This window comes from Nomascus leucogenys, chromosome 6 (assembly GCF_006542625.1).
Source record: "Nomascus leucogenys isolate Asia chromosome 6, Asia_NLE_v1, whole genome shotgun sequence".
Classification (NCBI taxonomy): domain Eukaryota; kingdom Metazoa; phylum Chordata; class Mammalia; order Primates; family Hylobatidae; genus Nomascus; species Nomascus leucogenys.
The window spans coordinates 19,069,540-19,091,613 of record NC_044386.1 but is presented as its reverse complement, the minus strand read 5'-3'; the positions used below and the strand labels follow the sequence as shown (position 1 = coordinate 19,091,613).

General features: G+C 35.4%; 1 protein-coding gene and 2 pseudogenes across 2 annotated transcripts in view; all 3 read left to right on the top strand.

The window, feature by feature from the left end:
• CDH18 (cadherin 18) overlaps positions 1-22,074 on the top strand; it is a 1,074,788-nt gene that overhangs the window by 240,819 nt on the left and 811,895 nt on the right. The gene's annotated exons all lie outside the window — the stretch shown is intronic.
• LOC115835752 lies at positions 7,326-7,436 on the top strand (annotated as a pseudogene).
• On the top strand, positions 10,084-11,840 carry LOC100605976 (annotated as a pseudogene). The gene has a single exon (XR_004030411.1). The product of XR_004030411.1 is annotated as a nuclear pore complex protein Nup50 pseudogene (transcript).

Below are 22,074 nucleotides of genomic sequence, written 5' to 3'. Positions count from 1 at the left end.
TAGGCTTTAGCATAGAGTTTCAGGACTCCATGATATCAATTAGAATACTAAGTACAAATAGAATACAATACTATTATTTAGCATAGAGTTTAGCATAGAGTTTCAGGACTCCATGATATCAATTAGAATACTAAGTACAAATAGAATACAATACTAAGTACAATAGAATACAATAATGTCACTTTTTTTCTTCTAGAAGACCATTGGCTAAGGTCTGAAGAGTGGATTTTAGGTAGAGCAAGGCTGGATCAGAGAGACAATTAGGATGCTATTGCAAATGATGATAGAATTCTGAGCTAGAAGCAATGGAGAAGAGTAGCATTGTATGGATTTATGATAGAGTTTGGAAATAAAGCCAGCAGAAACCAGGGGAGTGACAGAAAGAAACAAACAATGAGCTACTCCTAGATTCTTGGCTTGAGAAATTGGGTAGATGGTAGTGTCTTTAATAGAGATGGGAGGAGACATGCAAGTGAATCTTGTTACTTTTTTTGTTTGTTCCTAAACATATTATTGATAAAAATAATTATGCATATAAGCACAGTGATATTTTTTGCAACAGTTTATAAAACTCTATTCTTGATCTACTGTCAAATTAGTAAACACTGCTGACATTAACACAGTGGCTACTATTTTAGGTAAATAATTGTTCTGTACTTCACATTTGATTGTGAAGGGAATAAACATTATTTATGAAGAATGACTGTGAAATATTCTTTAATAAATTTCTCATATTTTTTTCTATACATTCATCTAGAAATCTTTAGATGATTATTGACTGTTTTGTGTATTTACATATTAGTTTGTAGAATTCAACTTAATACATTCAGAGAGGATATGTGTTAAGAAAATGTCAATATAGAAAAGCATTTATGATGTGTATACTTAGGCTTTTAAAAAAGTGGTAGCACGTATTTCTTAATATTCCCATCTATCAAATAAGCTTAAGCTCTGAGCAAATGAGCACTATGCTCAAAAACTAATGGGGTCCATGCTAGTAGTTCTTAGTAGGCAAAATACCACAGATCCTTTATCAATAACCTAGATGCATACCCACAGATACCCCGAAGTAGTTAGTTCTTTCATTCATTTTCATCTAAGCTGATGTGACTGTATTGAAATTTTTTAAATCAGCAATTCCTCTCAAGGTACATGCAGGAGAAAGAAGAGAAATGAGTGGATGTCTCAAATGTATATGGTGAAAGGAAATGTTAAAGAAGATAGATAATTTATAACTATAGTGGGCACTTTGTACTGGAGTTTATGTAGAATATCTTGGTTATTATTTTCTTTAGTTGAAGAACCTCAGACTTTAGTGAGCCTAAGGTCATACACATTCCTGGTAGCAAAGCTAACACAGAAACTCAAATTCTTGAATTTCAAGTTAATGGAGTCAAACAATATTAAAACAAAATATAATGATTAAGTATAATTTTAGGCAATAATCAATAAAGTTTCTATATATGACACTTATGGTTTTGCTACAAAGTATCCAAGAATCCTAGAAATTGTACAAAAATTTTTTAAAAATTTTTAAGAGGATTTGCATATTCTATCACATTCTTAAATATACTCATTATCCCAAGTAAGTTAAGATTCATTATCTTAAAGACAAAAAAAAAAAGTAAGTAAGTAGGGATACATCAGAGTGCCTGTGAGAATATGTAACTTGTATTTTGGCAGCAATATATATGTTGGTCGCCTTCTTTGATTACATATTATTACCCAAGGAAATTTGAAAGATAATTACATGTAGGTGTATGCATATGTGTGTATGAGTGTGTGCATAATAGATAGATGTATGTGTGTAAAACTGTAAACTACAAATTCATATATCTAATTTTTTTCAGATATATACACCCACACACATAGAGAAATAGAATATCAAGGCACGTTCTAACTGTGCACTGTCCCTCATTTCATCTCTAAAAGGAGGCACCCAGATAACAGCCATATTGCTACAAACTTCTCTCATAATCTCTTTTGGGGGCTGTTTGACACTATTTTCCTGACCTGATTATTAAGCATGCTCTGTTTACATAATAAACAATTGCAGCACAAATCTAATCTTCAATAATTTTATGTTAAAGTCAGTGGAGGTACTTTATTGATTCTATTTTTAATACAGTTTTACATCAGATATGTGGTTAAGAAAAAAACATAAACAATAAAGATGTTTTAATTTCAGAAAAGAAATGAAGATCAAATTTACTTGAAACTAACCAAATCAAATGACAAAAAAATCAGTTTTTATCCCAGTTCTGGCATTAGTGTTATAGAAGAAGGGGAAGTCAGTAGAAAGAGAAATGACAGAATGAGAACCATCTCATTTAAGAATAAAAGGTTTTTGTTCAGTGAGGCAACATATATAATAGGAAACATTTTAAAACACCCAGTTAACAACTCTGATATCTGAAAAATGTATTAACTGCATAACTAATAACCATGACTTAAATTGTAAACTTTTTTCATATCACAGAAGTTAAGCAGGGAATTGTTTTATCAACACAAAATTATTTATCATTGTTGTTTACCAAGAGCGTATCCATTGCATGTGTAACTATTACAACCTCCTAAAAAAATAGGATTAATTTCTTTTCTCAACCATTGTTTTAAGCACCTGCTACTTAAATATTGTTCTAGCACTGCAGATTATAATTATTTGTATAATTGGTGAGATTACAGAAATAAAAATAAGAAAGAATTGATTAAAAAGAAGAGAATACAAATGACAGGAAAACGGCTTAAATTTAGAAACAGGAAAAACTATGGTGAATAGCCTTCAGACTTGGGTAATAAAAAGAGGAAATTTGAAAAATAATAATAGATTTTCTAAAGGTCTTCTAAACTATCTTTAGGACTAATAAATATTGTAAGTTGGGGAGTATAAGGATATGAAGTTTGATCATATTATTAAAAAATTAGTAGTCACACAGAAGACTTTGGCTTTGACGTGGCAAACTGTAGAAAGACCTGGGCAGTTTTCAAGGAAGGGCGAAAATGTGGTATATGAGTGGGACAGCATTGGGCCCAGTAGGTTTGGGAGTTATAAATCAGCAGGTGCTGCATGGTATCTGTAGGAATGAACAGCTGAGCAAATCATCATTTCTTCATCCAAATGCCGAGAACCTAATAAGTGATAAAAATGAACAGACATAGTCCCCTTATGGTGACTTTTTGTCTTCTATTTTTTATCTGCTTTTAATTTTAACATTACAAATTTGAATTTAAAAGGAAGCCATAATGTATTATCTTGCTCATTTAATTAATTACAGAAGTTAACAATGAGAAAGGAATGAAAGAAAGTCAAGGTAGGGTCAGGGTAAGTTAGATTATACTGCAGAAACAACCTTACAGTTTTCATGGCTGATTATAATAAATGTTTGTATCCTGCTCATCATACATTCACTGTGTTAGCTGAGGACTTTGTTTCCTATTTTATTATTAGCTAAACTAATGAAGCAGCCATTACCTTGTGAGTTGACAGTTGCTGTGACAGAGGGAAAAAGAACACTGACAATTAGATATAACATGGTGCATCCACTCAAAACTCATTGAATATGGTTAATTGTACCCACCATGCACAAGGAACCCATATGCAAGGGAGTGTGGGTGGATGTAATCCTGCCATGTGTTCAGCATATAGGGAAATAGAAGTATTTCCTCAGCTTCTACAATGAGATGGAGTAAGACTCCTTCAAAGCAATGTGAGATTGGTGAAAGGCTTTTTTTTTTTTCCAAAATGTTAAAAATAGTGTTTGATAGCATGTGAAAATAATGGACTGTCATACAATAATTTTTTTATATTATTATACTTTAAGCTCTGGGGTACATGTGCAGAACGTGCAGTTTTGTTACATAGGTATACACGTGTCATGATGGTTTGCTGCACCCATCAACTCATCATCTACATTAGGAATTTCTCCTAATGCTATCCCTCCCCTAGCCCCCCACCCTCTGACAGGCCCCAGTGTGTGATATTCCCCTTCCTGTGTCCATGTGTTCTCATTGTTCAACTCTCACTTATGAGCAAGAACATGTGGTGTTTAGTTTTCTGTTCTAGTGATAGTTTGCTGAGAAGGATGGTTTCCACCTTCATCCATGTCCCTGCAAAGGACATGAACTTATCCTTTTTTATGGCTTCATAGTATTCCATGTGTATATGTGCCACATTTTCTTTATCTAGTCTATCATTGATGGACATTTGGGTTGGTTCCAAATCTTTGCTATTGTGAATAGTGCCACAATAAACATACGTGCTCATGTGTCTTTATAGTAGACTGATTTATAATCCTTTGGGTATATACCCAGTAATGGGATTGCTGGGTCAAATGGTATTTCTAGTTCTAGACCCTGGAGAAATTGCCACACTGTCTTCCACAATGGTTGAACTAATTTACCCTCCCACCAAAAGTGTAAAAGCATTCCTATTTCTCCACATCCTCTCCAGCATCTGTTGTTTCCTGACTTTTCAGTTAGAAAGGCTTTTTTTGTTTGTTTTTGTTTTGTTTTGTTTTTTAAGGGTCAGGGGTATATACAGTATTGAGTTCAATGTCTGGTGAATTTAATAACTTTTCTAAACTATTCAAGGATGATCTTTTGAATGTTGTTATTAATATAGGGATTGAAGACTCATAAAGTGGCTGGGATATATATTTGGTTGTTACTGGATAGAATTTATAAAGTTGCAGAATGGGAATGTACTGAGGGCATGACAATTCAGAGAGATAAGAAAAACAGCAATGACAAATTGCAGTTGGTGTTGCAATGAGGAAGAGCAATTCCAGTAGTCAGAAAAGAAGGCAGAACAATGTGGACAATGCATTCAATGTATCTTACAAAGAAGTGTTTCTAGAAGTAAGTGGCACAGCATGTCAAATACTAAAACAAGTTGAATGAAGGAGAAAATGTTAATGGAATTGGCTTATAATATCTAACATGCAATCAACACTTACACCGGACAGACCCCACTTTAAGACATACATATATGAACTCATCTCACTTTTAGACTCTTTATTACAGATGAGACATCATATGAGTAAGTAAAAAACCCTGAGGTCACATGACCAATGAATTGCAGAGATAGAATTTGAACCAGACATTCTGGCTGCAGAATTCTGGTCTGTTCTTAAGCATTATTTTCTATTTTAGTGTGTGTTTCTAGGTATGTTTCCCCCAATTAAAGCAAAGAAATAAAATGTGGATTACAAACTAGTGATAATGGTAAATGGGGCATGGAGACAAGTACAGTCTATATGCTTGTGGAGTTTAAAAATAAAACAACACAGATATATTTTACATTATTAAATTAAAGCTGTGTTAAGATAAGATTGAAGTTTTCTGACCTGGTTTGTTTTTAGAAATAAGTCATTTAAACATCATTACTGGAAAAGATAGGAGAAAAACGAGTTAAACCTCATAGAACACCCACTATTTATAATGTTTTCCAATAAACATTCAGTTATTGAATTTATTGAAATAGACACCTTCCTCAATTTGCAGAATATTAACTAACAGCATCGCAATTTGCAACTAGGTTTTTTTTGCTTCAGAAACCATATTCCTTTCAATGTGCCATATTGGGACACACAGTGAAAAAAACTATTAGTGAGATGTTTTTTATGTGTTTAATAAAGGGATAGCAACTTAGATAGAAATACTAGAATTCAGTGAAATTAAACATTTTTATTTTTTTTCTGAAATTGAAAGTAAAGATACAAAAAGCATAAAGATAGAACTCTGTCAATTTGACAATGGCTATATATACAGATACATGTGAAATTAATAACAGTAGTAAAACAAACACTGACTACATATTTTAAAATCATTTGCTACCCAGCTACGATGTCCTCAAAGTAAATGAAGAAATCTCAATATGAGTTGACTATAATTGCTTCCAAAAAATGGCTGGAGATATTTATGCTCTGCTAAAATCTGTCACATGTCCATTACGTAGTGATATGTTAACTAGCTTACATTTCTTTTTATTTGTTTGTTTTTTGAACAAGTTGGGCAGCAGTAACTGTCTTCAGTTATCGTCTGACAGGAAAAAATGTATTTCCAAGAATCATTCTTACAATTAAATTATCATGTCACATGTAGGTTTTGAATTTATGTGTTTTTTTCTTAAAATTATTTTAATCTATATTCTCTTTTGTTATTGTTGTTAGTACCAAGAAGACCAATTAAATTTTCTGATTCTTTGGACATGTTATTTTTAAGACTGTGTGCCATGGGGACGAGGGCATAGATGTTTCTAGCCTATTTAGACAATTAATATTCTGAACTAGGCTTACATTAGGTGAAGAGGCATAAATGAAAAGAAAAAGGGAGGAAATATGTTTGCCAAAGCAAAATCCCACATGCTTCTCTCTGTTTCTTCCTCCCTCAAGAGTGAAACAAGACAATTTTCTCTATAAGCTGTATGAGATAGAACAGTAGCAGTGTGATCTGTCAGTATGATGTTAAGCATAAGAAATTTTTCCCAGAGCAGCTACTTCACATATGCATGTAGATGCGTGTACATGTGTGTTTAGTTTTCTTATTATAATTCCCAGTATTCTACACTATTTGATTTAACATTTATGATTAGAGCCAATCCTCTATCCAGTGTAAATAAAATAAATAAATACCCCCAATTTTAGTGCTCCAATGTACAAAAATCAAAACCTTATATGATTAAAGGAGTATCTGTAATCACTGAGTCTTTGAGTTTGTATATACAACAAAATGCCAGATGATAGAGAAAATGCCACATAATTGTCTATATCTAGGTATATCTGACCTTGGTTTTCAATGTGGCATAGATACAGCCATTTAAAAATGAAATGATTTAGGTCATTGCATACCGAATTCTTGGAACTTAATGATTTAGAAGAAAGATGATAAACATGTAAAGTTTTGGCAACTTCCTTGCTTGATTTCTAATGCTTGTTTACCTTAATAACTTAGTATGTTCTTTTATCATCATTTATCTATTCCCACTGTTTCTTAACCCTATTAAATCAATGCAATTACTTCACCTCTCTGTTTTTGTTTTCACACAGAATTTTTTTTTTTTGACTGAGTCTCGCCCTGTTGGCCAGGCTGGAGTGCAGTGGTACGATCTCTGCTCATTGTAACCTCCCCCTCCCGGGTTCAAGCTATTCTCCTACCTCAGCCTCCCAAGTAGCTGGGAGTACAGGCGCCCGCCACCACTCCTGGCTAATTTTTTGTATTTTAGTAGAGATGGGGTTTCACCGTGTTGCCCAGGCTGGTCTTGAACTCCTGAGCTCAGGCAATCTGCCCACCTCGGCCTCCCAAAATGCTGGGATTACAGTCGTGAGCCACCACCCTCGGCCTTTTGGCTAAGATCAAGCGTAGTATCTGTTCTTATCAGTTTAACAAAAATGTTTTAGAAATAGAACAAGAATTTTCATATTGACTTTCCACCCATTGCAATTTAACAAATTTAAACTCTAAAGAGTTTGCTATGAAATATGGTTTGAGAACCAGTAAAAAAAAAAAAAAAAAAAAAAAAAAAAAAGCAGTAGTATTCAAAGAGGCAAATAAACAAGCAGAGACTACAGTTCTTTGTATGCTGGTTTGGGGAAAAAATATTTTCATTCTAATGTGAAGTTTTTAATCTTAAAAACACAATTTAGCGAACAACAATAAAAACAAATGTTCCTGTTTCTAAATTAAATTGAGTTTGCATTAATGTTCATATATGTGAAAATATAAATGTTTAAGTTTAATGAAGGACTAAAAGTGACCATTGTAAAACAAACTAAGACTAATAATATTAGACCCTGTGTCAGCTGAGACTCTGCCATAAACAGAAATATTTTGTAAGTTTTAGAGACATATTAGGAAGAGTTTTTAATAATAATCACACAATAATCACACTGTATTTTATATCTTGGCTATGACTTGGGATATTGGTGCTTAATCTGAAAATAAATATCAAGGGAAATAAAATGTTGTTTAATTCCATTTCAGGTTCCATTTCCCAAGTAATTTTTACCCTCCAGATGGTAGGCAATGCATGCCAGTGAAACACAATGGAAGCAGTCCACTTTAATCTCCTAAGGCATTGCTTCTTTTTAACGTGTGAATTCATGTCTTCTCTAGTGCTGTTCTAACTTTAATTTATATTGTTTAGAGTTTAGTTTTCTTTGATGTGACAGAAAAATCTGCAAAAAGCATATGAAATGTTATATGTCTCTTGTTGACAAAATATCTAAGGTAAATCTATTATTTTGTCTTCCCCTAACTACTCCATAGGCTACTAACATGTCTCCCCACATCTACTCTGCCCTCTAAGATCCATTCACAATGCTAAAGCCCAAAATGTTATTTAAAAAAAAAATCTATTGGTGTCATCCCCTGCCAAAATTTCCTCAATGAATATCCATTGCTCTTAGAATAAAAGATCTCATCTCATTCTTTACTTCCTGAATTTGCTCTGCAACCACACTGGCTCTCTCTCTCTCTCTCTTTCTCTCTCTCTCTCTAAGTTGCCATGCACATACTGCCTTAGATTTCATTATATTATATAATTTATCACATCTAAGCCAATAGTATTTCAGGAGGCTATCCCTCATTTCCGAGACTGTCACATCTTCTTAATTTGTCCTGTATTTTCCTCATAAGATATCACAGTTGGTAAATATATATTGAGTAGAATTTCTATTTGAGTGATTTAAATGTTATTTTTTCCTATAACTATGGTATAAATTCATTGAGAATTATTTGAAGTTATTCAACAAATTTGATTATACCATAATCAGTAAATTATTACATGTATTAAATCATAAATTATTACACAAATTAAATCAATAAATTATTCCATAATAAATATGGAAAGTAATATATCAATCACTGATCTTTGTGTTTTCCATATAGGGAAAAATAGACACATTAAACAGAGGAGATTTTAACCCTCACTGTTAAAAACATACCTTTGTGATTTCCCCTTAGCAGGACTCTGTAAACAGTCTTCCAGACCAAAAAATTTGAGAGACTAACGGTTGAACTATGTCCCCAGTTAGAATTCTCTCAATACAAACATTACATTTGATTTAATAAAATGCTTATTTAAATTTCAATTTATTCAAGTATCAAAGTAGTTTATTAGTGAGTTAAAGAGTATGATTAACATATGCAGCCATTTGTTGAGGCAAATCCTATCGGCAGAGTATTAAAAGCCAAGAGTATAGGGAAGGATGGTAGATTATGGAGACAAAAGCAAAAAAAATGACTCTATGCAAAAGGCTACATTGAGTTCGGGATTTTCTGGGCTAAGCAATTTCTAATGAATATTCTTAGCAATAATATTAACAGCATTAATGTTACCAACAATTATTTTTCTGTAGAGTATATTGGAAATATGAAAAATCCTGCTATTGAATAGGACTGTGATCTCATCGAAGATGAACATAACACCAAAATGCTGTAAAGTCATAACACAGAATGAAACAGAGTAATTTATATTGAAGCATTTTCTATGTATTTTCCTTTATGTTTTGATCCTCATGGCCTGATAAAACTAAAACCAGAATTAGCATTTGTCTGGATAGAATTTGAGGAAGCAAGGCTGTGTGTAGAAGTCTTCAAAAGTTCTGATCGCACCTTCTCTTTTACTCAGCAAACGATTTAACATGTTCCACAAAACATGTCTATACTGTTACGATAAATTGTATATATATGCGGCTACAGTAATATATCAAACACATTATCCAGCATATAATAAAAATAAATATGATGGATTGAAATAAGTTGAAGTTTTAATATAGGTTCCTGTATACAAGTGGACAATTTTAGCATCCTTTGTGTGTTCAAACCAGTTCAGAACACTGTCGGGGCGTTTCTTTCCTCCCTTTTTTTCGAATTGGTTTTGGCGGTAGATTCGAGTTACAAAATGGCTGCCCAAAGCGTGTTCGGCGCGGTTACCTCAGCGGTCTCCGGCTGAACCTGCGCTGTCGCCTCACTGCCGAACACAGCGTGAGGAGCCCCCTCACCACCCACCCCGGCCATGGTGTTTGAGTCTCTGGGCTTGCCGAGCACCAAGTCCTCTGAGGCCCGCAGCGCAGCACTGGAAGCGGCCGAGCGCGCTCAGCCCGGCGACCACCAGCCGCTCCAGACCCCTGCGCCGCTGCGACCCGGGTTTCGCCGCACCCAAGACCCAGCGAGTGCAGCGGCGGCCGCCGAGGAGGTTCGAAAACATGGCCAAAAGAAATGCCGAGAAAGAACTTACAGATAGGAATTGGGATCAAGAAGATGAAGCTGAAGAGGTGGGAACATTCTCCGTGGGCAGTGAGGAAGTCTTGTAGAGCCATAAAGAAAGCAAAGCGCAGAAATGTTGGATTCGAATCTGACAGTGGAGGAGCCTTTCAAGGTTTTAAAGGTTTAGTGGTACCTTCTGGAGGAGGATGGTTTCCTGGATTTGGTAGTGGTGCTGGAGGGAAGCCTTTCGAAGGACTGTCGAATGGAAACAACATAACCAGCGCCCCTCCCTTCACCAGTGCAAAAGCAGTGGCAGAGCCCAAGGTAGCCTTTGGTTCTCTTGCTGCAAATGGCCCTGCCGCCTTGGTTGGTAAAAAAGTTTCAAATCCCCAAACTAATGGGGACAGTCAGCAGCCCTCCTCCTCTGGCCTTCCTTCCAGTAAAGCTTGTGTCGGAAATGCCTATTAGAAGCAGTTGGCCGCCTTGAACTGCTCCGTGCGGGATTGGATAGTGAAGCATGTGAATACAAAGCCCCTCTGTGATCTGACACCTATCTTTAAAGACTATGAGAAATATTTAGCAAACATTGAACAGCAACACGAGAACAGTGGCAGGAATTCTGAAAGTGAATCTAACAAAGCTGCGGCTGAAACACAGTCTCCTTCCCTTTTTGGCTCAACAAAATTACAGCAAGAGTCAGCGTTTTTGTTTCATGGCAACAAAACTGAAGATGCACCTGACAAGAAGGTGGAGGTGGCATCTGAAAAGAAAACGGACCCATCATCACTAGGAGCGACAAGTGCCTCATTTAATTTTGGCAAGAAAGTTGATAGCTCTGTTTTGGGCTCATTAAGCTCTGTCCCCCTGACTGGATTTTCATTCTCCCCTGGAAACTCCAGTTTATTTGGCAAAGATATTACCCAGAGTAAACCAGTCTCTTCACCATTTGCCACTAAACCATTGGAGGGCCGAGCAGAAGGTGACAGTGGTGAATGCAAAGGTGGAGATGAAGAAGAGAATGATGAGCCACCCAAAGTAGTAGTTACCGAAGTAAAAGAAGAAGATGCTTTTTATTCCAAAAAGTGTAAACTATTTTACAAGAAAGATAATGAGTTTAAAGAGAAAGGCATAGGTACTCTGCATTTAAAACCTACAGCAAATCAGAAGACACAGCTTTTGGTGCGGGCAGACACCAATTTAGGCAACAGATTGCTGAATGTTCTGATTCCACCCAATATGCCATGTACGCTTCACGAGAATTCAGGACCTGCATTTTCATTCTAAAAAGAAATGAACAGCTTGTGAAGGAGTTTTTTGGCTTTGTAGTTTCTATTCATGAGGTAGTGTTACTTCTTTATCCCCCTAAAGACAAAATGAAGATAAAGGGGGATTGCCAGGAATGGGTTTAAAAGCACAAATTTGGTAGCTTATCATCTACACCATGGAGAGTGAACCCTTACAAAATGAAAGTCAAATGAGACCATCCTAGAAAAAGAAGATGCTCATAGGCATTTGTGTACCATGATCAACCCCACGCATATGAAAACTATGACCAAGTGACGTGCCTGGGAGCTTTGACACACGAGCCATGTGAATTCACTAGGAAACATGTAATAAGGTAATGGAAGAGAAAATCGTGTGTAAATTTTGTCTTTAACTTTAGACAGCAGTATATTATACATTTGATATCTGAAATATCTTTACTTTTTTAAGAGTAAGATTCCATATGTTTTTTTGGAAGGGAGCCATGGTTTTGCACACAAATATCCATGTCACTTCTCCAGAGCTGTCAGGTAACTAACATGAGCATTCTTTGAAGACTCTGGGCACATGAATGAGATACAGAATTGAATGTTTAAATTTCCACTTTGATTCCTCATGAATCGTTTGAGACTAGTACCAGCTGATCTTGTGTACAGGCTCGGGGTCAGTGCCCAAGGGCTCACGTGTGTGTGTTCTGATCTTCAGTGTGTAGCACATTCTCATTTAGAAAAGAGTAGTCAGAATAATTGCGGATGGTACAGTGGCTTTTTTAAAATTACAGTCTTTAGGTGTAAGGTTTGGGGCCGGGAGCAATTTTATGATCAAATATGATGAACTCCTAAGTACCTGAGGTGTGATTGGGCCAGTGTTGTCATGAGGTTCTTGCTCTACTTTCAGTGTTTTGATTCCACTGGGAGAATTTGGCCTAGTGTGTGGCTTTGGATGAATCCGTGCAGAGAGAGGTGTGCTTGTACTGTTACAGGATGCTATCAGACATAGCTATAGTAGGCACCTAGGGAGGAAGTGGCCATTATTTTTACATTGACTTTTTAGAATTGAGAATGCAGGTGAGTTTTTGTTGCAGATGATTTATAGTAAGCAAGTGGTTGATGCTGTTAATACCGGCCCTGCTCGATTGACATTAAGTTTATTCAACTTTTAAAAAGATGAAGAACTAAGGGGAACAAATTTAAGTTTGTTGCAACTTAGCCACACATTCTTCCCTGGTACCAGCTAGAATCAGCAGCTCACAGGCATCTTTAGGACACTTCAGTGTATATGACACAGTACTTTGTTAGCGTCTGCGTGTGTATGGAAAGTTTACAAAAAATGGCATGAAAAGATCATGATTGGATTTTCTTTTAAACCTGCCCCTTCTGTAAAAAATAGTTTGTATATTTTTAAATTAGTGGGTATGTGTGGCTTCCTTTTTTCCTAACATTCCCAGCAAATTTTTGCTGCCAAGACTATCACTGTTAAAGTGAAAATTACAGGGAAAAATGTGATGAATATACCATAACTCAAAATGTGATATTTTCTTAAAATCACTCTTTTATGCTTTAGGAACTGGTTGGTCTCCACTTTGATTATTAGTGTAAAGAGCCTGAGTATATGTGGATTTCACTGTAAAATTTAACTCCTTGTCTTTTACTTGGGGCACAGGACCCCCGGAGGGCTTATCTGTTTTCCCCACCATGTTAACAGGTAATTCTGATTTATGCGTTTAGTTTGGCTTATTTTTAACAAAATATTAGAAATTATGCTTTAAAATGTTTAATGTGGACTGAAATTTTCATCTTTTGTTTGAGAATCTATGAAGTGTATCATATACGTGGCCTAAAGCAAGGTGTGTATTTTGTTATTCTGAAATTGTTTTGCATCTGGATAAATACTAAGTATCCCAGTGGCCTTTTTTTTTTTTTTTTTAACCTGTGTATCCATCTCATCCTTTTGTGCATTCCTAGTAAGCAAAAAAATTTGTTATGCCATCTTCATTATGTGAATTACAGACTGAAAATATGGCCAGTTTTTAAAGAAGTTTATGTTTTCCGTGAAAGGACAAGTCTGACTGTTCATGGGCTGATTTTCCTTAAAAGGATTATTCTATTTTACAATTTCAATTCTAGATCACATTTTATATATGCTGCATGCCAAAAAAAAAGAAAGAAAGAAAAAACTACCTTTTCTGGTGTGGAGGGGAAGAAAAACTAATATTCTACCTTACTAGTAGAGTTCAAAACAAGTTTTCACTGAGAGCCTTTTCAGTAAAAGTTAAACAAGTTTGTTTTTTGAGCATTTGTCAGTTATTCTATTTCAGAAGAGTCAAAATTCAAGCAGGATACATTTTGAAGGTTTTGCAAACCCCTAAACCCCTGATGAGTCCTCTCATTCTGGAAGTGGGAATTTGAGTAGATACTGATTTGTCCCATAGTGTGGTAGATGACGGGAAGGTCTTTTCCAATCGGGCACTGAGAACACAGGCCACTGTTATGTTCTCAACCAGTAACAATCATACTGAGAACGAAGGACTCTCCCTTTGATGCAGACACAATTGTAATCAAGATGTAAAACTTCTTAGCAATCAGATGGATAAATTGTTTGCTTTTTACTTTAAATAGGAAATTGTTTTCTAAAACTAAAATACTTGAATTGTCAGACAATACAATCTCAGCTTATATTAGTTTTTGAATGCTCCCATCGAGGAAGTGTAACAATCCATGAAATGTGAATAAATGAAAAGTAAAAAAAAAAAAAAAAGAACACTGTCTATACGATTACTCTTCTCTGACCTTGTAAGGAAGCAAGTGTATGCTTCCCAAAAGATGCTCATTGAAAAGAAGACACAATAGAATAGAAAGTCTCCCATAAAGATATTAGAATAACATCAGCCTGTCTTTAATAACCCATTCACCCCTCTTTTGTTCAGGCTCCAAAGAAATTCTTCTAGTTCATCTCCTCCAATTTTCTTTAAAGTGAATGATATGTGCTCAGGTTAATCTTGGAGACTTTATCTTTTATTTTTTGCATATTCCACAGGACAGTTAATTCTTTCTGTGGCTATATAGGTGAGATAGGGAAAATGCTATGTTTTAAAATAAGTTGACTTGTTCAAACTATTTTAGTGAAAATGAGTCTTATAGAAAGTTTGCACATGACGTATACCTAGGACTATTGGGTGTTAGGAAGCAATATCCATTTAGCAAGGAGCAGTTCAAAAGCATAGCCCTCCCATAGAGTCAATGTTCTATTTATTAGATCAGGGAGGTGAGCCTGTTGTGAAAATGAAGACAGCCTGAAGAGATTTCATATTCTCTTGATGATTGACCGATTTATTCTTAAGGATATGGGGAATCTGAAGACCCAGGGGCTACATGAAAATATTTTTTCTCTCACCTCTTATGAACAGTAGTATCTTGAAAGCAATTCTAACCACAACCTGCCCTAAAAAGTATGTTAAAATTGTCTTCCCCAAACCTAGTGGGACAAGGGATCCTGGCTAGAAAAAAAAGTACATCCTGGTCTTGTTAATGTGGAGACAGACAGCAGGAAAAACAAGAGAATGACTAATGTTCAAGTGCATTATTTTACACACACACACACACACACGCACGCACACGCACACAACCTAATCTATGTGAAAATGTTTGGCTCAGATCCTGTTATGTTGTCCTGTTATATATTCAGTTTGAGCAAAATTGGGGAGAATCAGATCTCTATTGACCACTAAGGAGCTCTCAAACTTCCTTCCTCTATAAACTAAGATTTTGCTCCGCTAAGAGGAAAGATTACAGGATATTTTTCGGAATTGTGTCGCAGATTTGATTTTTTTTAAGTGTCACACTGCAAATATATTTTTTAAACAATTTCTTCACCATTTTGAAAAATGAACTGCAATTCTGGACAGTTATTTGATTTTATCAATTCATGTGGAATGGTCCTGTCTTGCTAAATCCTATTTATAGAACAACACATTTCTATTTACTTTCCCTACATAAAGATACTTTAACCTGCAATATATTTGATCTAAAATATGTCCCAGCTTCCTTCTTGACTATTTGCAAAACTAAGGTTCTCAGGTTATTGTTTTATAAGAAGAAATATTGAGCCACAAGCACAAGTATTCCACTTCTGAATTTTTTTTTTTTTTTTTTTTTTTTTGAGACAGAGCCTTGCTCTGTCACCCAGGCTGGAGTACAGTGGTGCGATCTTGGCTCACTGCAACCTCTGACTCCTGGGTTCAGCAAGTCTTCTGCCTCAGCCTCCAGAGTAGCTGGGACTACAGGCATGCACCACCGTGCCCGGCTAATTTTTGTATTTTTAGTAGAGACAGGGTTTCACCATATTGGCCAGGCCGGTCTTGAACTCCTGACCTTGTGATCTGCCTGCCTCGGGCTCCCAAAGCCCTGGAATTACAGGCATATGTTCTATGCCTTCTTGTGAAGAAACCTTCTGGAATGACTCAGTGTGTGTGTGTGTGTCTGTGTGTGTGTGTGTGTGTGTAGCTAATGATGATTTCGGGCTTTTAAGTTTAGGAAATCTACTGTCTTCTAGTTACTTGGATGAAAATGGCTTGCAATAATTACTGACAGTTCTATTTTGATGGCAAACCACGTCCATTTTGTGCAGAATTCAACCATGTTTTTGCGCTCAGCTTTCCAACCAGTTAAGCCACTTTATGTCTCACTTTCATCTGTGCTCACCTCCTAATAGACCTCCATGTTCCCCTCAAATCTTATCAACAGAGAGGTTATTGTGACTCATTTAAACTGGCCTCAGATCAAGTTACACCCTCTTCAAAATTAGTTGAGGTTTCCCATCTCAGAGAAAAACATAAAATCTGTTCTATGATTCATAATTCTTTACATTGCGCTTTTCCAACCCTCATGCCTATGTTTTTGATTTTATCTCCTATATCTCCCCATCTTACTCTACTCCTCATTCTTCTTGTAAAACATTAAGATGTCTCTGTCTAGGTGTCTTTGTGCACATTGTTCTCTTTCTAAAAATACTTTCTTCTTATCCAAATGTTTTTTTTCTTCAGTTCTTCAGTCTCTAGCATAACTAACGTTTCACCTTCTCAGACATTTTCAGTTCCCTTCATGTATGTGTCCATGTATCTTACCTCATAATTTAATGGTTATTAGATTTTATTTTTTTGTTTCTGCCAGAGTTTAGGATGTATGTTTCTCTGTTTTAATTACTGCTTTATCTTTGGAACAGTACCTGGTATAGTGTAATATAAACCCAATAAATACATATTGAGTGAATTACTCCGGGTTATTCACATTTTTGAATTCCAAGGATGTTAACCCTCTTTTGAGAGCCAAAGTCATATCTATGTAGTCTCCATTTTGTCTTTTAAATTTGAGATGCAATATTTTTATATTATTCTCAATGAGTTAATTATGAAGAATAAGATAACTTGTTCAGTGAATAGACAACTTCCCCAAAGGAAGGATTATCAATCAATTCTTGTAAAACTTAAATTTTTGAAATTCCTTTACCAGTCTCAATTTTAGTAGCAGTCACTAAAAATTAAGTTGGGGTTTCTTTCATCACTCTCTGTTGCACTGTAAGTTACCTAAGTTAATATAATTTATTTACTTATTGATCAGGGCATGATAAAAACAAAATTATAATTTTTTGAGTTTTAATTTTCCATAATTTTTGCTTTTTATATGCAATTTACTGGGAAATTTTACAACAGAGATAGATAGTTTGCTTTTTTTCCCTATGCAAAAAGTTAAAGAAAGGTCTTGGTTCTGCCCACGCAAACACTTCAATGCAGAGGTAAGTTGGTTTTCTAGACAGACAAGTTCCCTTTTTTCTATTTTTCTAAGGTGGAAAAAAAGTCTTACGGCTAGTTAGTTCAAGTAAAAATAGAATAATGGGGGATATAATAAGTTGGCAAGACAGATGCCTTCTGGTTACTTATCAGAATAAAAGTATTACAGGTATTGCCAAGTAGAATAATGTTCAACCTATTACCACACAGTTATTTTCAAATATTTGACTGAGAGGAAACTACTTCTGGAGGACAGGCAGAGGGGAACTCTCTTATTTTATACTTCATCCTGTAATACGAAGTACAACCTCAGCAAGAACATCAGAGTGGTGTTCATTTGGATCACACTATCCCCCTAACTTAGAGCCCTAACAATTTTTTTTTCCTTAGAAATGTACTTTGCCATTGCTTATACTGAAAGATGTTATAAGAAAAAGTGACATTTGGCACTAGTTATTTCACCATAAAAGTACTGTCGACAATTTTATATTTAGCAGCATCCAGTTTATGAGGACTCAAGAGATGAAGCTTTTTATGACCTTGGTGATTCTGCTCCACAACTTGCCTTTTTTCGTATTTCGGACATTGTGACTCATTAAATTGATTCTGTTTCTTTCGTTGCATAGGCTACAATGAAAATTAAAGCCAAAGCCATGATCCTTCTCTAGGAAAATGTTTGAAATAATCTGTATTGGTTGAGTTTATGCTTTGGCGTCAGACTTGCTGAATTCAAAAGCCACTTTTCCCACTTGCTTGCAGCAAGACATTAGATAGTGACTTGGCCTCAATGTGTCAATTTCCTTATCTTAAGTGAGCAAGGCTAGTTCTTTCAGAGGGAGGTTGTTACGACGCTATGCAGCAATTCAGAAGAATGCTTAAAATCATGCATGAAAAGTAGAAAGAAAGGGGAAAAACCTATAGGATCATTTTCATGATTTTTATATGCTAACATTTTTAATTTAGTAAAATATTATAATTCCATTTTTTACCTTGGCCTGTTTTATATTATGTATTTAAATATATGTTAAGTATTTTCTGGAAAAGAATACATTAAATTATTTCTAGTTAGATAGGAGATAGATAAAACATAATACAGTAGATATAAATGGAAGTATATCTATCTCAGTATAAATATAAAATAAATTTACAGTTAATAATAATTAAGTACTTATTTATGTAACAGAATCTGTATTGAGTAACATAGACTTATATGCTTACACTAATAATCTGAAAAATTTCTTTATTCATTTATTTCACTTTAAGCAAAATAGTGAATATCTAAATAGCATAGTAATATTATTTTTTCAAACCAGGAAAGACTCACAATGGTTTCTAGAGTTATATATCAGGTTCAAAATATTTAAAATGTGTATAAAATTTTAATTACATTTAAGATTTTACAATATAATTAGGTAAAAATGATATATTACATATAATATAAACTATAGTTTACGTATAGCATAGTTTACTAGATTATAACAGTACATTTAAGGTAAAAGAAATTGATTGCTTTTTTGAGGTGTTTTAGTAACATATAATACTATAAAAACTTAGTGGGCGGGGCACGGTGGCTCACACCTGTAATCCCAGCACTTTGGGAGGCTGAAGCGGGTGGATCATGAGGTCAGGGGATCGAGACCATCCTGGCTAACATGGTGAAACCTTGCCTCTACTAAAAATACAAAAAATTAGCCAGGCGTGGTGGCGGGTGCCTGTAGTCCCAGCTACTCGGGAGGCTGAGGCAGGAGAATTGTTTGAACCTGGGAGGCAGAGGTTGCAGTGAGCTGAGATTGTACCACTGCACTCCAGCCTGGATGAGAAGAGTGAGACTCCTTCTCAAAAAAAAATAAAAAAAGAAAAGAAAAAAGAAAAAGGAAAAAAGAGACAAAGAAAGGAGAATAAAATTTGTCTGCAGATTGATCTTTCTTAGGAAGCTTGAGTATATATGTAAAGAAAATAATTCACTTTGAAAATAAACATATATACAATCAAAACTTAACTTAAGCTTTCTTAGAATTTTTTTTTTTTTTTTTTGATACAGAGTCTCGCCCTGTCACCGAGGCTAGAGTGCAGTGGCACAATCTTGGCTCACTGCAACCTCCGCCTCCCGGGTTCAAACAATTCTCCTGCCTCAGCCTCCCTAGTAGTTGGGACTACAGGCGCATGCCACCATGCCCAGCTAATTTTTGTATTTTTAGTAGAGACGGGGTTTCGCCGTATTGGCCAGGATGGTCTTGATCTTTTGACCTCGTGATCCACCCACCTCGATCTCCCAAAGTGCTGGGACTACAGGTGTGAGCCACTGTGCCTGGCCTCTTAGAATTCCTATGCAATTGATAACCATCTGGAAAAGTGTTTGATAATCATTTTCTTTTCAATCTCCATCGTCTCATTGCCTGCTAAGGGTCTGCTGCCTTTCTTCCTATCAAAATTTGTCCTGTTGATTCCCGCCGTGATTATCTAAGGCAATATTATAGCTTGCTCCCAGAGATGTGAAAGTCTATGGTATTACACTGTGATATACAATTAGATGCAAAACAATATAAAATCACAAAACTTCTTGGTTTTTATTGCTGCTATTCCTGACGTTCTAAGATAATTATATATAATGTTCAAAGTACATTTCAGTGTATGTCTGTGCCATTTTTTTATCTTAAAACAGTGGAGAAAACTGGCCCTGTGGAAACTTCAATTGTGACATTCAAATTATTGTACTTTTATTTTCTAAATTATCCTTTTCTGATTAATTTTTTATTAAGTAAAATTGCACACACAGATTTCAAAGTTCACTCTGAATAGCTCACACATTAATCATGTACCACATCTAACCTGAAATCAAAGCCTTTAAGTGACTATATTGACACAATATTTACTATCAGAGTTTTTTTTTTTTTGAGACGGAGTCTCTGTCGCCCAGGCTGGAGTGCAGTGGCGCAATCTTGGCTCACTGCAAGCTCCGCCTCCCGGGTTCACGCCATTCTCCTGCCTCAGCCTCTCCGAGGAGCTGGGACTACAGGCGCCCGCCACTACGCCCGGCTAATTTTTTGTATTTTTAGTAGAGACGGGGTTTCACCGTGGTCTCGATCTCCTGACCTCGTGATCCGCCCGCCTCGGCCTCCCAAAGTTCTGGGATTACAAGCGTGAGCCACCGCGCCCGGCCCTATCAGAGTTTTTGAACAACAAAAATATATATGTATGTATATGTATGTGTGTATATATATGTATGTATATTATGCGTGTATATATATGTAGGAAAATAGTTAATGTAGCTGAAGTAAACACACGAGTAAAAACACTTCAAATTACTTATTTTTTAATTTTGTAATCCATGCTACGCAGAAGTATGTGGTGCAGCTTACAGAAAGTATATACTGTAGAAAACCTTAAGACAAGGTAAGATTAGGAGCCTTGGGAAATAAAAACGGGACAAAAAGTTTAAGCCAAGGCAAACAGTTTGAATATTGTTATCACTTTAAATGAAACAATATAGTATGTTATAAATTTCGTAATCTGCTTTCCTCATTACTGTGATATGTCCTCACAAAGAAATCAAAATCAATGTTTACCATTACATTTAACTATAAGATGAGGAAACATTCCCTTAGCCTCCCATCTTACCAGCTGTCCTTTGAGGGGAAATCAAATCAAAACCCACCAACCGCATTAACAAACCGCATATATTTGTGGCACACAGTGCTTGGTTGATAGACATCATTGCTTTCCTGTTACAGGCTAACAGGATCCATTAACTCACATTTGAGGCTTAATCATGTGCAAGGAAAATGGAAAAAAATACTTGATAATAACCTTTTATGGGCTGTTGGTTGTAACACTGCTTACTTATTAAACTAACTACTTTGGGTAGATATGAGGATCAATAAGTGGGCATTGAAATGCTTTCGTAAGTGTTAACCCTTAACCGTACTAAAAACTCACATATGTAAAAGATTAAAGGTGGTAAATATTAGGCCTCAGTGCAACTTCTGTTTACTATGACCAAAAGTGTATATAAATCATCCATTCTATTATTTAACAAGTAGTACATATTCATTAAAATATTTATTGGGGTCCTATTAGTTTCCACTTAAGAGAAAGTAAACAGAAAAAATTCAAAAATGCCTACGTACATCAATGAAATTAAACCTGCCCCAAATACTATAAATCAACCAACTGTACATCTCTATCCTGTTTACACTCGTTTCAGGTTTTAATGTTTCCTGTGGTTTTACATGTTGAGCTTCATATTTTATAATACACTATTTGTGTAATAGAAAACTCATCAAAAGAAGTGAATCATCTAAATTAACTATTCAAAAGCATCGGTTATGCCAAAAATAATACTATTTTGCCATTTTTATTCATGTATATAAATATCTCAAGCTTCTTTCTAAAATTGGTTGGTAATGCATGTGTATTTTTAATTCATGCATTAGTCTCTACTTATTTCTTCTTGAATAAGATATAATAATTTTCCTCATGAAACCTTAAATTCTAAATACCCCAAATAAAGTACAATCATCTTGAATTTTATTTATACATCTATTTTTCCATGTTGGACAATTTTTCTCATCTATCAACACAATCTTCTTTTCTTTTTTATTCAGCACTTATCTCTTCCTTATTAACACATTTATATCTTCCTTATGACATTCTCTTTCCTGTACTATTGTCTCTTATCCATTCCGCTAGCACCACTCTGAACAGTTTTTGTTTTTGTTTTGTTTTTTGAGATGGATTCTTATTCTGTCGCCCAGGCTGGAGTGCAATGGCGTGATCTCAGCTCACTGCAAACTCCGCCTCCTGGGTTCAAGCAATTCTCC